Genomic DNA, 13,754 nt, shown 5'->3' on the forward strand with positions numbered 1-13,754 from the left:
AAAGAGACAATTTCCATTGTGATATTTTATTACATGCCTTTGAAAAACCCATAAATGTGGATTTTTAATTCTAGGCTCTTCTACATCTTCTCCTACTACAAATTGAAAGAAATTAGCATTAAATTTGTTTAAAAAATTTCTATTTAAAAAATAAAAATTTGTAAATTAGAAATGTAAAATTAAATTGTTGTGATGATGACACACACAATGAACAGGAGAAATGTAAAAGTATGAGAGTGAAGTTGTTTTAGTGAAGAGATGGAGAATTAAGAAATGTTTTTATGAGCCTGAAGGAATGTTAGTATAACGCGCTTCTTGTATTCTTAATATTGTAGTCGTAGGTAAACTCATCAAATTTTAAAACGACCATAAAACTAAACAAAAGATGGAACTATTGCGGACGGAATTGGTAACGCCTTAACCAATTGGTAACGCCTTAACCATTTGAAAATAAACGTTTTGATTAATGCAGTTTCATTATATAATTTACAATCTTTCTATTTCTGGGGAAAAAAATTTAGTTCAGAAAGGATTAGTAATTTTTTGGTATTAATTAAAAACTCATTTGAAAACGTAGTTGTAATTTTAAAACAAATAGCATAATTTCAAGGAAGCAAGACTCGTTTCGAAAATTCAATAATCTGAAGTTTTTGAAATTTACTCACTACCCTTCATATAAAGTACTTTTTCCTGTATGTAAAAGTGTCTTCTCTCTTATTCTTATTTGAAACTAAATTACAATAAATGCCAAATTGAAGATATAAAATGAAATGAACAGAGGGTGCTCAGATTTAAAATAATATATACATGTCCTGGAATATTATATGGAAGTACACTTATTATCAAAAATAATGAACTCTTCTTTATTATAGGAACTAAGGGTTAATATTGTACTTTTCAAGAGCTTTGGCCAATGACATTATTTTTTTCACCGAGCTTTAGTTTTGTGCTAGCTGATATTATAAAAAAAGACAAAAAATATAAATAATTTTTAAAAAAATCTCCCTATCTTTTAGAAAATCTATTTCATTATTTGATATCTTAATACGCAAGTCAGATAACAGCTTTTGATACGAAAAATACGATGAGCCGTAGAAATTTAACTTTCGGTTTTGGTAATACTTATTAACAAAGCACAAGCTGGTTGTTTAATAAACGAAAAAATAATTTTCAATATAAAAACGGGATTCTAAAAAGTTGAATACACTTTTCTTTTTTTTTTTGAAAATTATTCTTGTATTTAAGCGGACACGAACGTTTTAAATGACACGAACGGCGAGAAAAAAATTTTTCTCTAACATAAATGGCTTAGTGCATTTTCTACCTGACCGTACTATAAACTTTTCTTGAAATTTAAAATTATATGGAAATGTAATATTACTTATGTAATAATATGTCATAAAGAAGGGTAATGGGGTAAAGCGTAATGTGAACTGCAACAAGATATATATTTATCTGTTGCCATTTGCAGTTTAAATGGTCGATTACAACCAGAACTATCCACTGAGAAGAAATTCTAATTTTCAATGCTTGTTTCTCGCAATAGGTATATTTAATCCAGCGTCCAGGTAATTTCAAATTACCGAATTTAAAGTAGATCATGCTATTGCAAAAAGGGTACCCCTTAGTAAAAAAGTTTTCTGAAAGTGACATTTTCTGACATTTGCATGTGTTACCTTTTTTACGATAGAACTAAATCACAAAGCATTGTAAAAAACATATTCCTTTACGGAGCCTAAATTTTCTTTTGTTTTTTTTTCTTTTTTAGGGGATCATTTTTTTAGTAGGTAGGTAGATTAGACAGTTCTGACAATTACTCGGGAGCCTAAGACCCAATGTGTTTTACCAACACATAGAGGATCTACCATAAAAAATATATACTGTGAGAATTTAGCAGCCTCTCAAAATAGTAAAACACATGGGTGTAGGCAAACTCTAAGTGCATGTATATGCCACCGGCATTGAGGTAGTTTTAAACTGTATACTGCATCTGCTATTCTTATCTTCAGCTAATGAACTTTAAGATTTCACAAGACACCTAATAATTTGCGTTATAAAGTTACCTGGTCTAGCATAATCGGCCTAACTGTCATCGAGCGAGTCTAGTATATAGTTCGAAACTACTTCAAAATCATCCGTATAAGAAAACTAGAAGAGTTACGAATTTATTTTGACAAATGCCAGACCATATATAACAATAATTGTAACCCACGTTTTTACATAGAACAGTTATTATATTCAATTCATTTTATGTACATTTTGTTTCATATCCTACAACTAAGGCAAATGGTTTTAGTTTAGCTTACTCGCTTATGTTTTATAACGAACATCTCCCCATTATTATAACACTAGCACTAGGTATGTATGACGATGGTAGTTTGGTACGTACATACTAGTGTTGGGATATAAAATTGACACACACAAAGAGTACACACAAAATAATGATAGTTGGACCAAGAAAAAGGAGAATAGTTATTTCATGTACCATATACCTTCATCATTGTATGATCCAACTGCATACACATAGAGACAATTCGATTGAATTTGAATCCTTTTCTAAGTAACTATGAAGTTTATCGCAATTTAGTACCAATTGCGAGATAAACAAAATGCCCCAACTGAAATAGGTTCCAATTTTTTCTCATTTAAAATTTCATGTTGAAAAATAAAGTTTTAAGGTTGTATCTGGCAAAATATTTTTCTTGGGTTTATTTTTTAAAGACCTATTCAACGATAACGAATGCCTTCAACTTTATTTTCTTCTTCGGAGAATTTTTTGCTATATATAATAAGCTGCAGAATAATTTTATTGAAAGAACAAAGGATACTACTGTTTCTTATTTCTATCTGAAAATACTGAAATATGTAGTTCTTCTTTTTATAGCGGATGCTTCACGGCCATTAACGATTATCTGATTTTTTAACTTTCCTGTATGGGAAAAATTATCAAATTATCTAGTTTTGCAAAATAACTTTCCCCAGCCATTGACAGGAGTGCCTCCAGTTCAGTGTCAATCCAAATTTGACGTCAATTTTGGACTAATGACCATGTTTAAGTGTAGGCAGTTTTGGTACTGACAAAAGTTAAAATTTCTCAACTAATATTAAAAATTTTAAAAAAGTTGAAAATTGAAATTTAAAAAATCAAAAACTCGATTAGGTTAAATATAATCTGAAAAGAAAGAAACAAGTTCAGTAGTTTACGTAACGTACCATTATTGAGAAGATTTCAGCCTGTCTAGATTTTAATGGACCCCGAGTGTTCAAGTCGCTACTGAACTTTTTTTTCCTTTTTTTCAGATTTTATTTAACTTAGTCGGGTTGTTTATTTTTTTAAATATTTATTTGATTTTAGACTTTCCCGTCTCTATAAAAATCCTCTTATTGTCCTAATTTTAACTTTTTATACGAATTTATTATTTCTAATTAAATTTAAATTTATATTATTAATATAACTTATAATATTTTTGTAATCTCGTTTTAGTCTCCTTTATTTTGATACCCGGCTCGATATATTAGGTTAACTTTTTGTCTTTATTCTAAGCACCTTTTTAAGGAAACTTGGGTTTGTAAGACGAATATAACGATACCTTAACTGTCAAACTTCATTGAGCCGTTTGGCAGATACAAAGTAATCAAGAAATTTACAAACAAATATACATACCGTCCAATTAACTTTTAGCTTTGCTCATCTGTTCGCATCGTTTTATTGTCATCCAATTTATTTTCTTCAATATTTTTCTTTCAATATACTCCTCAGACGATCAATATTTAAATTTCGACATTGGCTCAAGAATATTGAACGTTTGCGGCTAACCTTAGTAATAAGGTTGTTTGGGATCAAAGTTTATTAAATGACCTCTATATTCATAGTATAATAATAAGATTACGCTAACGTCTTCAAATATAATAGTATTGACGTTCTTTATATGTAATAAGTTCTTCTTGCTGTGCTAATATACACACACAAACATACATATACATACAAGTTCACATCTCTGCTTGCTCTACCACATTAAATTAGAAAAGGCTCAAATTGTTATGCTAGGCAAAACTAAGTTAGTTTTCAATGAATGTCTAACGAGATATTATTCTTCACCATTTAACTTAATCATTATCATTTAACTTTGTTACACTTATTTGATATTTATACAGTTCTGTCATATACTGGTGCTTACTATCTACTGGTATGCTACTGTTGTCGTATTTGTTTTATAATTTTCTATCATTTTCTTTTTATTTTAAATTGCATTGTGTCTTGCTTCACAAAATGTATGAAATGCTTTGAATATATACTTATAGTTGATTCGAAATACTTCTTCCATGAAATTCGAATGTTAAATAACTCAAAAAGCCTAAGTTGTACTTGAATAACCAAAGCTATGATATAAAAGTTTAATGACCTCAACTCAATAATTGTTCCTACTCTGCCACTGAACTCTCATGGCAAATTCGAAACGTACTATGTGCAAGAATACCATGAAGAAGTAATCATGTCAATAAAAGGATTTTAAGTAATAGTTATATTTGTAAATTGAAATACAAACAAAACGATTTAAGATGTTAAAAGTCAAGATGTTTTTGGAACTATGTTCCTTATCGGACGTTATCGTATCGTTCTGATTTGTTTGCTGGTTGAGAAGTAAAACCAAAAAAGTGCAAAAAAAAAGCGACACCAAAAGCCGACTATTTCACCTAGGTCACCTAGGAAACTGTTGTTAAGCGATTCACCATGCCATGCATTTTGGGAATACGAAAAAATATTTTTATAACTTTTCAATTTGTATTTTTTATCAATGTTTTTTCATTTAAAAAATGTGGAAGTGGATTATCTATCAGTTATCAGTGAAATTGAGCTATCAGAAGTTAAAGATAAAAGAGATAATTTAAAGTAAGTACAAAGAAAGTTATGTCATAATAAATATCCTAATCAAACCAGATGCAGGTACGCACATATTAGGTTTACTACTAAATGAAAAGTATTCAATCTAAAATTACAATTAATTGTTACAGTAAAGAGTACAAGTGGCTAAAATTAAATTCTTAAAAGAATAAAACAAGTATTTAACTCTTAAAATAAACCATAAATTTTCAGAAAAATATCTTGTAAATAAAAAAGTAAGAGCTACATTTATTATGTACGGAGGTACGGTAGGAACATAGTTCCTACCGGGTATGACACGTCACTCTGGTTCTTTTTAATTAATTATAAATATTACACCGGGCTATAAAATTAACAGTTTGATGTGTTTTGTGGTATAGAAATGTAAATGAACCATATTTTTTACAAAAGAAAATCGCGAATATTTTAAATAAACATGCCATCAGCCAATGTCTAAAATTAAAAAAAAAAAAAAAAAATCTTATTTCAAATTAAAAATGTACCAACCCAATATAATAACTATCTACCATCTGTTTTTTTTTTTTTTATTAATCATAAATGGAATTTAGAACTAGATATATTTAGCTAGATTATCCCCGAATCTATTTTGACTAATTTCGAAAGAAATTGTATCGTATAAGATCAATACTTTACTCTAACAGTACGTGGATTTCCCTTAGAAATTGATTTGAAAGAAACTAAGATTAAAGAACTTTATATTCAACATAGTATAATAATACAACTGAAATAATTGCCTTGATCATCAGAAAAGATCTTTAGTTATCGTCACCAATTTTAATGCAATTACATTCGAATTTCTTTTATTTCTATAATTTGAATTAGAATCACGAGCTATTCATAATTATTACATTGTAATAAGATATTGATATTGACACAAAAACTCATTTAAATTTAGCCGATTTAAATGAGTGAGCCAATTTTTAATGCTAAAAATGCTATGAAAAAAATCGTAAAAAGTCACAATATTTGAAATAATTTAAAATGATTTTTTTTGGCTCCACCGCACACACAATTGATCTGTGATGTCAATTCGAGAAGCAATGGGTAAAAATCAACCTAGGATTTTCAAAGGCAGATCAAGGAAATTTGCAGAAAATTACTATTTTTATGGTATGAGAGTTTTTAGTGCAAGATGGCAGGTTCAAAGCACCCGAACTTCGTGAAGTAAAAGCAACAATAAAATTTCATAAAAAAAATTTTAGGTCTTCGAGGGAGAGCTTTCGGGTCTTTTGTAGCATGTTGAATTTTGGTAAATTTCATCATGTATAGTAAAAGAAAATGTTCATCATGACAATGATAATATTCGTACTGTACTTACTACAAAATGATCTTCGCAACAATAATAATTAGATTTTCGGACCCTTGCGATGAGCACGATCAAACCACTTTTTTCTAATAGCCATATCCATTGGAAACGGAAACTTTACAAAAACAATTTAGAAAAAAATATTAATGTGAATGTAAAGATTTAAAGTGTACAAATTTGGAAATCAGAAAAGATAATGATTAATGAAAATTATTTCTCCTACTCCTTCTTTAAAAAGAAGATACCTATACCTAAGATAATCTTTTTAAATTAAAAACACCTTTTGGGTTGTTATTAGACCCGAAAAATTAATTGGAAACTGATTTAGACAGCATTCTTACCAGTTCCTGTTAAAAACAATTCTATGCTGATTTGAATAATTATCATTCACGCTTTCTTCGAGTGTTATATAAGAAATAATTTTGAAAGTGTAGATTTACCACACGTCGTAAAATAATCACCAATCGTCAAGTACAACGTATCATAATCCAAATCCAATACGTGATATAAATAACGTCTAGATCGGAGTCCCGGTTTATTTTTGTTGCTAAACACTGGTTTGTTACACAAGTCTTGTTAATTATAATCTTCTGGGTGAATTACATATATTCACGTTTGTTATCAAGAGCAATTTTCTCTGTGATTTGAAGACTCTACATTCATTTCAACAAAGCCCAATTCTAATATGGCGGAAGACAACTTATCAACCAAAACTTACACTCTCGAAGATATCGAAGATATTTCATATATTACTTATTTCCTAGAACAATCATTTTCAACAAATGTTAAATTATTAACCTTATTTCACATCTAAAACTTAATAATGAAACAAAAATAATTAATTAGAGTTAATTAAAATTATTTTTAAATTATATTCTCCATTCAATTCTACAAAATGGCATCCTAATCCGATAATAATAATTATTTTTTGAATAATTATAACAAACAAAATGAAAATGTTGTGTAAAAAAGTTTTAAATTATAGAATTTAACAAAAAAACATGTCTATGAAATATGAATAAGTTATTATGAAATTTTATAAATGTTATGAAATAATAATAATTAATGAAAATGAATATATTAACTGAAAATAAAATTTAGTATTTGTGGGCAAATTACAAACGCAAATTAATAATACATATAATGTTATTTTATAGAATATATGGGAGAATGCTGTACCATAGATTATAATTTACATTTTAACGACCTCTCACACCATTATTTCTACACAAATTGAATTTTTTTGACAATTGTTTTGGACCAAAAATCCTTGTCACTAATACACCTTGCTTAACCTCTACCGTTTGTACTTGAAAACGCTTTCTTCAACATCAACTTATCTGTACAATTCATTCCAGTAGTGTCACAGGCGGTACGCGATTGAATCATTGAAAATCCTGCCAGTTTCTTCCTATAATCATTGAAAATGTCTGCTCTGAGCGTCCTGTAAAAACTTTAATTAATTATTCCACTAAAATACGTGGAAAACTGTGTATCAAATGACAAAATTATTGTCACATTAAGTACTTACGTTGATTAATCACTAGGACAGGTAATTGATTTGATCCAAGGTAAACTATCGTAGGAAGAATTTAACTTCTCAACATCCTATATTATATTTAAAACTGAAATATTGCTTAACAAATTACTCACTAATACAAGGTTATTCAATGAGATGTTACCACGTAAATGGGAGACATTTCTTCAAAAATAAATTACCACTTAAATTTGTGAGGCGTGTACTCTCCCATTTAAGTAGTAACAGCGAGTCTATTCCCTTTAAGTAAAACAACCTTTTAGGCTAAATGTCTCTCATTTACGTGTTAACATCTTTTTGAACCCTATGTAGTTGCTAATTTGGAAATAAGTAAACAATAAAAGAATAATATTTTTACTCTCTGTAAAAGTATTATTTTCTTAAAAAAGCAGAGCTGTTCTCTCATTTCCACACCAAAAGTTGTTGAAAGGTTATGTAAAGTACATTATCGTCAAGGTCCAATATTTTACCTTTTATATAAATATATACAAAAGTTTCCTTAATTTACTTACAAATTGGCTAAATTAAAATTTTAAATATATATACATGTGGAATGGGTCATTATTTACGACGAAAAAAGATGTTCTGTTTTCAAAATTTATGGTTAGTTTCAAATTATACAGTGGCATACCCTTAATGAATCTCTTTGTTCAATCAAGGTTTATTTTTGTTTTTCTTCTTTGATATATTCACTATTAATGCCATGATCATCCATTTCATGTTGTTTGTCAAACTGCCTGTATAGGATTTTTACGGCATAGGCACGTCGTTTCAGGAAACACATTCTTTGTAAACAAAGAAAAATCACCAGCTTCAAAAAGATAGTTTCAATAAACTATAAATAAGACATATTTCTAACTATACTTCAGACTTCAGAGAATTATTTTCTGCATTAAATTACAGCAGCTATTTTATTATTTAAATAGGTTCAGTATCACATACTGAATGTAAATGCACAAAGTCCTTACAAAAATAGGCGGAGAAAGTGCCTCCATTTTAAACAAATCCGTTTTAGGCTATATATACCTCCAAAATCCTGCACTTTATACCAAAAATGGTAATAACCTTTATTGTAGATAATTAAATTACCTACTTTTTTGTAAAACAATTTTTATTTGTATCACTAACCGTTTATGACCTATACGACTATGAAGATGAACTGATGTGTCTTCTAATATTTGTTTAAACAAGAAAATGATATTAACTTAACTTTTAAAATATATTCAGTTGAATTATCATAAATTTATTTATAACTAACAATACATTGAAAACTACATTGATCATATCTGTCTGACTTAAAGAAAAATCCGCCACTGAGAGGATAGGTTTATAATTACTAACTAATTGTTTTTCTTATTTCGTATTCCTGTAACGAATATCGGATAGGTGATGATGAAAACCTTTACAGAGTTTTCTCTCTCTGTGATGTGTTCTCTGTTAGATTGATTCAATTAGTTTTCAACAAAATGTAATGTATATTATATCCACGGCACTACTACTTTAAAGAAGATAATAGGGGAGAATGCAGTACCTGGGATCAAAGTTTACGCATGTTTTTTAAATAGCACAATGAAAAAGTCATCGCTGTATTAATACGGTGTATAAATTAAAAATTTCTCTAAATAATTATGATATGCGAACCTCTTTTTTCACAAAGTAAGTTTAAAGTGACCGTTTTTACCTTTTCAATTTGTATTTCTTATTAAACCAACAAAGTCGGGTTTTACGTAGATCAGATTCTTCTTTAGGATGATATTTTTTTACTTGATTTTCATCTTTCGATTTTTCCATGTTATAATAGAATTAAATCTCAAATATTATTGTATGCTCTAATTTGAAGAACTACCATAAACATTAAACAGCTATCAATAAAAACTGATGATCCACGGTCAAAAATGTGCGATCCATGGTACAATATCATAATGTACCATTTAATGTGTAATATTAACAGTTCACTCTAGGGAACCGCATTATACAATGTTTGTGATCGAAACACTGAAAATGAACAAGTTTTGCTTTCAAGCAACTTTTCTGGGATGCACATGGATCATCATATCTACATTGCTTTACTTCTAGAGACTTGACTTTGTCTTTATATATCTTCTTTATATGTCTTTATGTTGAGAAACTAGATAAGGAATTGTATCCGAGGTGCCACGTATTACCCTCAATGCTGTATGCTATAATGTAAGTGAATGAAAAAGAATACGTGAAGAGGGTTTGTTATCTTTTTTTGCAGACAAGCATCATTAATAAAGCTATTACTTTCTGTTTTATTTGAATATAATTATCCTGCCAAAAATTTGTGCATTTAGTGTTCCATACGCAAATTCCAGAATACAGAACGTTATTATCCGAACGTAAATTATCGAAACGCCAAATACCCGAGTTTTTTTTTACGTAATTGAGATCGGTAGTTAATTTTTTAGGACATCCATGTTTCGTTTAGCATTCAGGACGTCTTTTAAGTAGACAATACTTATTTCTTGTAACGCGTTAACAGCCAATAATGCTATTAACGCGTTAACTTGAGTAAATTTATTTTTCTGTGTAGCCAATAGAAGATTTGCACAAATATTTTTTTTTATTGATCACAAATTTAGAAATAAATGAAAGAATAATTAATTTAAAATATATTTAAGTAACTTTTTTTTTAAATTAATGCCTCTATTTTTTTAATTAATTACTTATATTAATAAAAAATAGTTATATTTAAAAAAAAGATAGTGATGTATTTACACCCCAAGAGGCAGTGAGCCAATCGGAATCACGTGTCAAATTCACATTTTTCAGCTTCTTTCTATGGAAAATTACGTTATAATATATTTTAAGTAAGTTTAGAAACAATCAATTTATTATTCTGCATGTTATTTTATCGAAAAATTTTTTCTAGAAAAATTATTCTGCAATTGACCAACCTTAAAAGATCTCATTGAAGTATGGCTCAGGATTTCTTGGATATACTGTATATATATAAATAGGTCGGTACTAATTTCAAAAAACATGCAGGAAGTGTAAAGGGAGATTAATTTAAACGCAATGTTGAATCATAAAAAAAAACCTACTAAAATCATTATAAAAACTCATCACTACATTCTATGACTAGAAAAAAATTTTTTGTACGATTTCCTTCTTTTTATTGTACATAAAACAATTTTGTTTAAATATTTTTTCCCATTTGTAAGTATTCCTCAAGTAAACCGCATTTTTACATTTTATAGCTTCATAAAATTTTAATATTATCTTAATTAACAATCCATAAAAATATACTTACGCACCAATCCAAGCTGCGTTTTAGTATTAAATTTTTTACCGCTAAATACGTTGTAATTTAGAGATAATATTTATCCCCAAATTTTCAAACACTAGTTTTTAGCGTATCTTTTAAAATACAGGATCCAAATTAGGGTCGACCTTCACCCATCTATATACTGCTCGCGAGTTATTTTTTGTGTTACGTAAAATGTTAACAACATCTCTACAATGGATTGATTTAAAAAATATGGTCATGACTACTTTTAATAAACATCAAAACTTCGAAAACGTCATTTTTGTACGATATTTTGCGGACAATCATATACCACCGCATTTGCATCAAATTTTTTTTTCTCGCTTCCGGGCAGCAAGTGTCAACAGGAGCACGTAAAAAATGTCTTTTGCTCCCTAAATGTGAAGATACTTTTCTTTTTATTTGCGATTCAAATACTTAATAGATTTGTAGATTTAATATTATCAACGGAAAGTATTAGTTAACGAAAAGAGGCAGGAAACTTTTACTATTGATACTTTTACTAAAAGTAATCTTGGCCACGTTTTTTAGGCAACTCATTGCAGGGATATTTGTTAACATTTTATATTTCATAAAAAATATCTTTCAGAAATGAAAGAAACAAGTCCAGTAGTTTACATAGTGACCTTTATAGTTGAGACTCACTAAAATCTAGACCGACTCAAATTATTCCAATAATGATCCCCGATTGTAAAAGCCACTATGAAAACTACTGGACTTGTTTCTTTCTTTTCAGATTTTATTAAACGCAGTCGGGTTTTTATTTTTTTAATTATTAATTTATTAACATATTATATTTTTATTAACCTTTTAAAACGTAACAAGTCAGCTTGATGCCTATATTATATCTTAGTAAACATAATATATTAAATTAAAACTAAGAAAAGAAATTTAATACTGAACAAAAAGATATTGGTTGGTGTACACATACATATAATGCAAACTGTTTATAACGACATAACTTACTGTGAGCAAATGTATTCTAAAATAAAAATCGAAGTAATAATTCACAACAAAATTAAAATTAGACAATCAATTTGTTCTTTTGAAACTATGTTCTCTTATCACCCGTTTGGCTGATGGGAGCTAGACAAAAAAAGAGTCCGACCCCGACATTTTTGCTTAGTTTATTATTTTGGTATATTAATAGTATTCTCAATGACACCATGGTCTTATGGTTACGGTACCCGCTTCTCATTCTTCCACATCTTACATATTAAGTTCTTTCTATAAATAAATAACATCAAAATTTGACAAAGATTTTATCTAGCCTCCTCTCATAAACGATTTCTACTATACCACATGAGCTAATATGAAAACTCACAAAAAAAAAATAAAGGTATGAGTGTAAAAATTTTAAAAACATCTAATAATAATCATTGGTGGTTTTTCATCACTGTATAATACACAAGTAAAAATTTAATTACATGAAGCCATGCTGAGAAAACTCTAACTCGTAAACTTTAATTATAAATCTTTATAAAAAAAAATCTTAATATTTACCTTCTTTTAATATTTACAGTTTAAATTGTTTGACATTTTAAAATTATACCATTTTTTATTGTTTTTATGATAAACTTTTTGGAAATACTTAAAAAGTAATAAATATTGTAAAGATTAAATGATTATTAACTGCGTATATTGTCATATTTTTTATACAATGTAATAAACAAACTTTTAAGAAAAAAAAAACCTACTTCAAAAAAAATACTATTCCAAAGCAAATTAATATGCACTAAAAAGTAAAAAATAATGTAGTTACTTAAAAAATAATTGTTATTTTTGGAGTCGGTGTCAGCCAAGTTAATACAGCCAACTATTCTGTCACAATTGTTTCCTTGACTGATAACGTACATTATTTTTTTACTTTTTAGTGCATATTAATTTTTTTAGGACTAGTTTTTTTTTTGAAGTCGGTTTTTTTCAAAACTAAAATTAATACTGTTTTAGTATTTGTTTTTTTCAATCCATTATACCTTCCATAAAACATCGGTAAATTATACTTTCTTGAGGATGAATTTTTTCGGGAATTTGAAATAGGTAATTTCTTTACCAGTTAAACAAGGAGCTATAAAAAATTCGAAAACTATTTCTTTAATATTCAATTTAATCAACAAAAAATTACATATGGCAGTGTTTTCTTATGTACAATAATGTTTGTTTAAACTATATTTTAAAGTTTTTAATTTAGTTTTTACAATTTGAAATTGCTTACAATTAATAAAATTAATAAATGTTTTTAATTTTTCAAATCAAGTTTTGCATTATCAAAACTCAAAAATAATTCAAACCTGATTTAACATTTAATAAAAAAAATATCTGGATGACCGAGCTTTGCTCGGTATTTTTTACTTAAAAAGACAAATTTCATAAGAACCGTTTAAAACTCCACATAACTACCAATTTGAATCCCTTGGTACACCAATAGATGTCAGCAACAGTCCTATTTTACATTGTATGTAAGAACCGTTTAAAACTCCACATAACTACCAATTTGAATCCCTTGGTACACCAATAGATGTCAGCAACAGTCCTATTTTACATTGTATGTTTCAGATTTTCATGAAAAGACGGATAAAACGACATTTCTGATAAATGAAACCTTGTTAGATCGACTTATCGCCCCAAAAAACCCCTACATACTCATTTTCATGAAAATCGTTGGAGCCATTTCCAAGATCGTTGATATATATATATACAGTGGACCCCCGGTAATCCG

The sequence above is a fragment of the Chrysoperla carnea genome, chromosome 3 (assembly GCF_905475395.1).
Source record: "Chrysoperla carnea chromosome 3, inChrCarn1.1, whole genome shotgun sequence".
Taxonomy (NCBI): Eukaryota; Metazoa; Arthropoda; class Insecta; order Neuroptera; family Chrysopidae; genus Chrysoperla; species Chrysoperla carnea.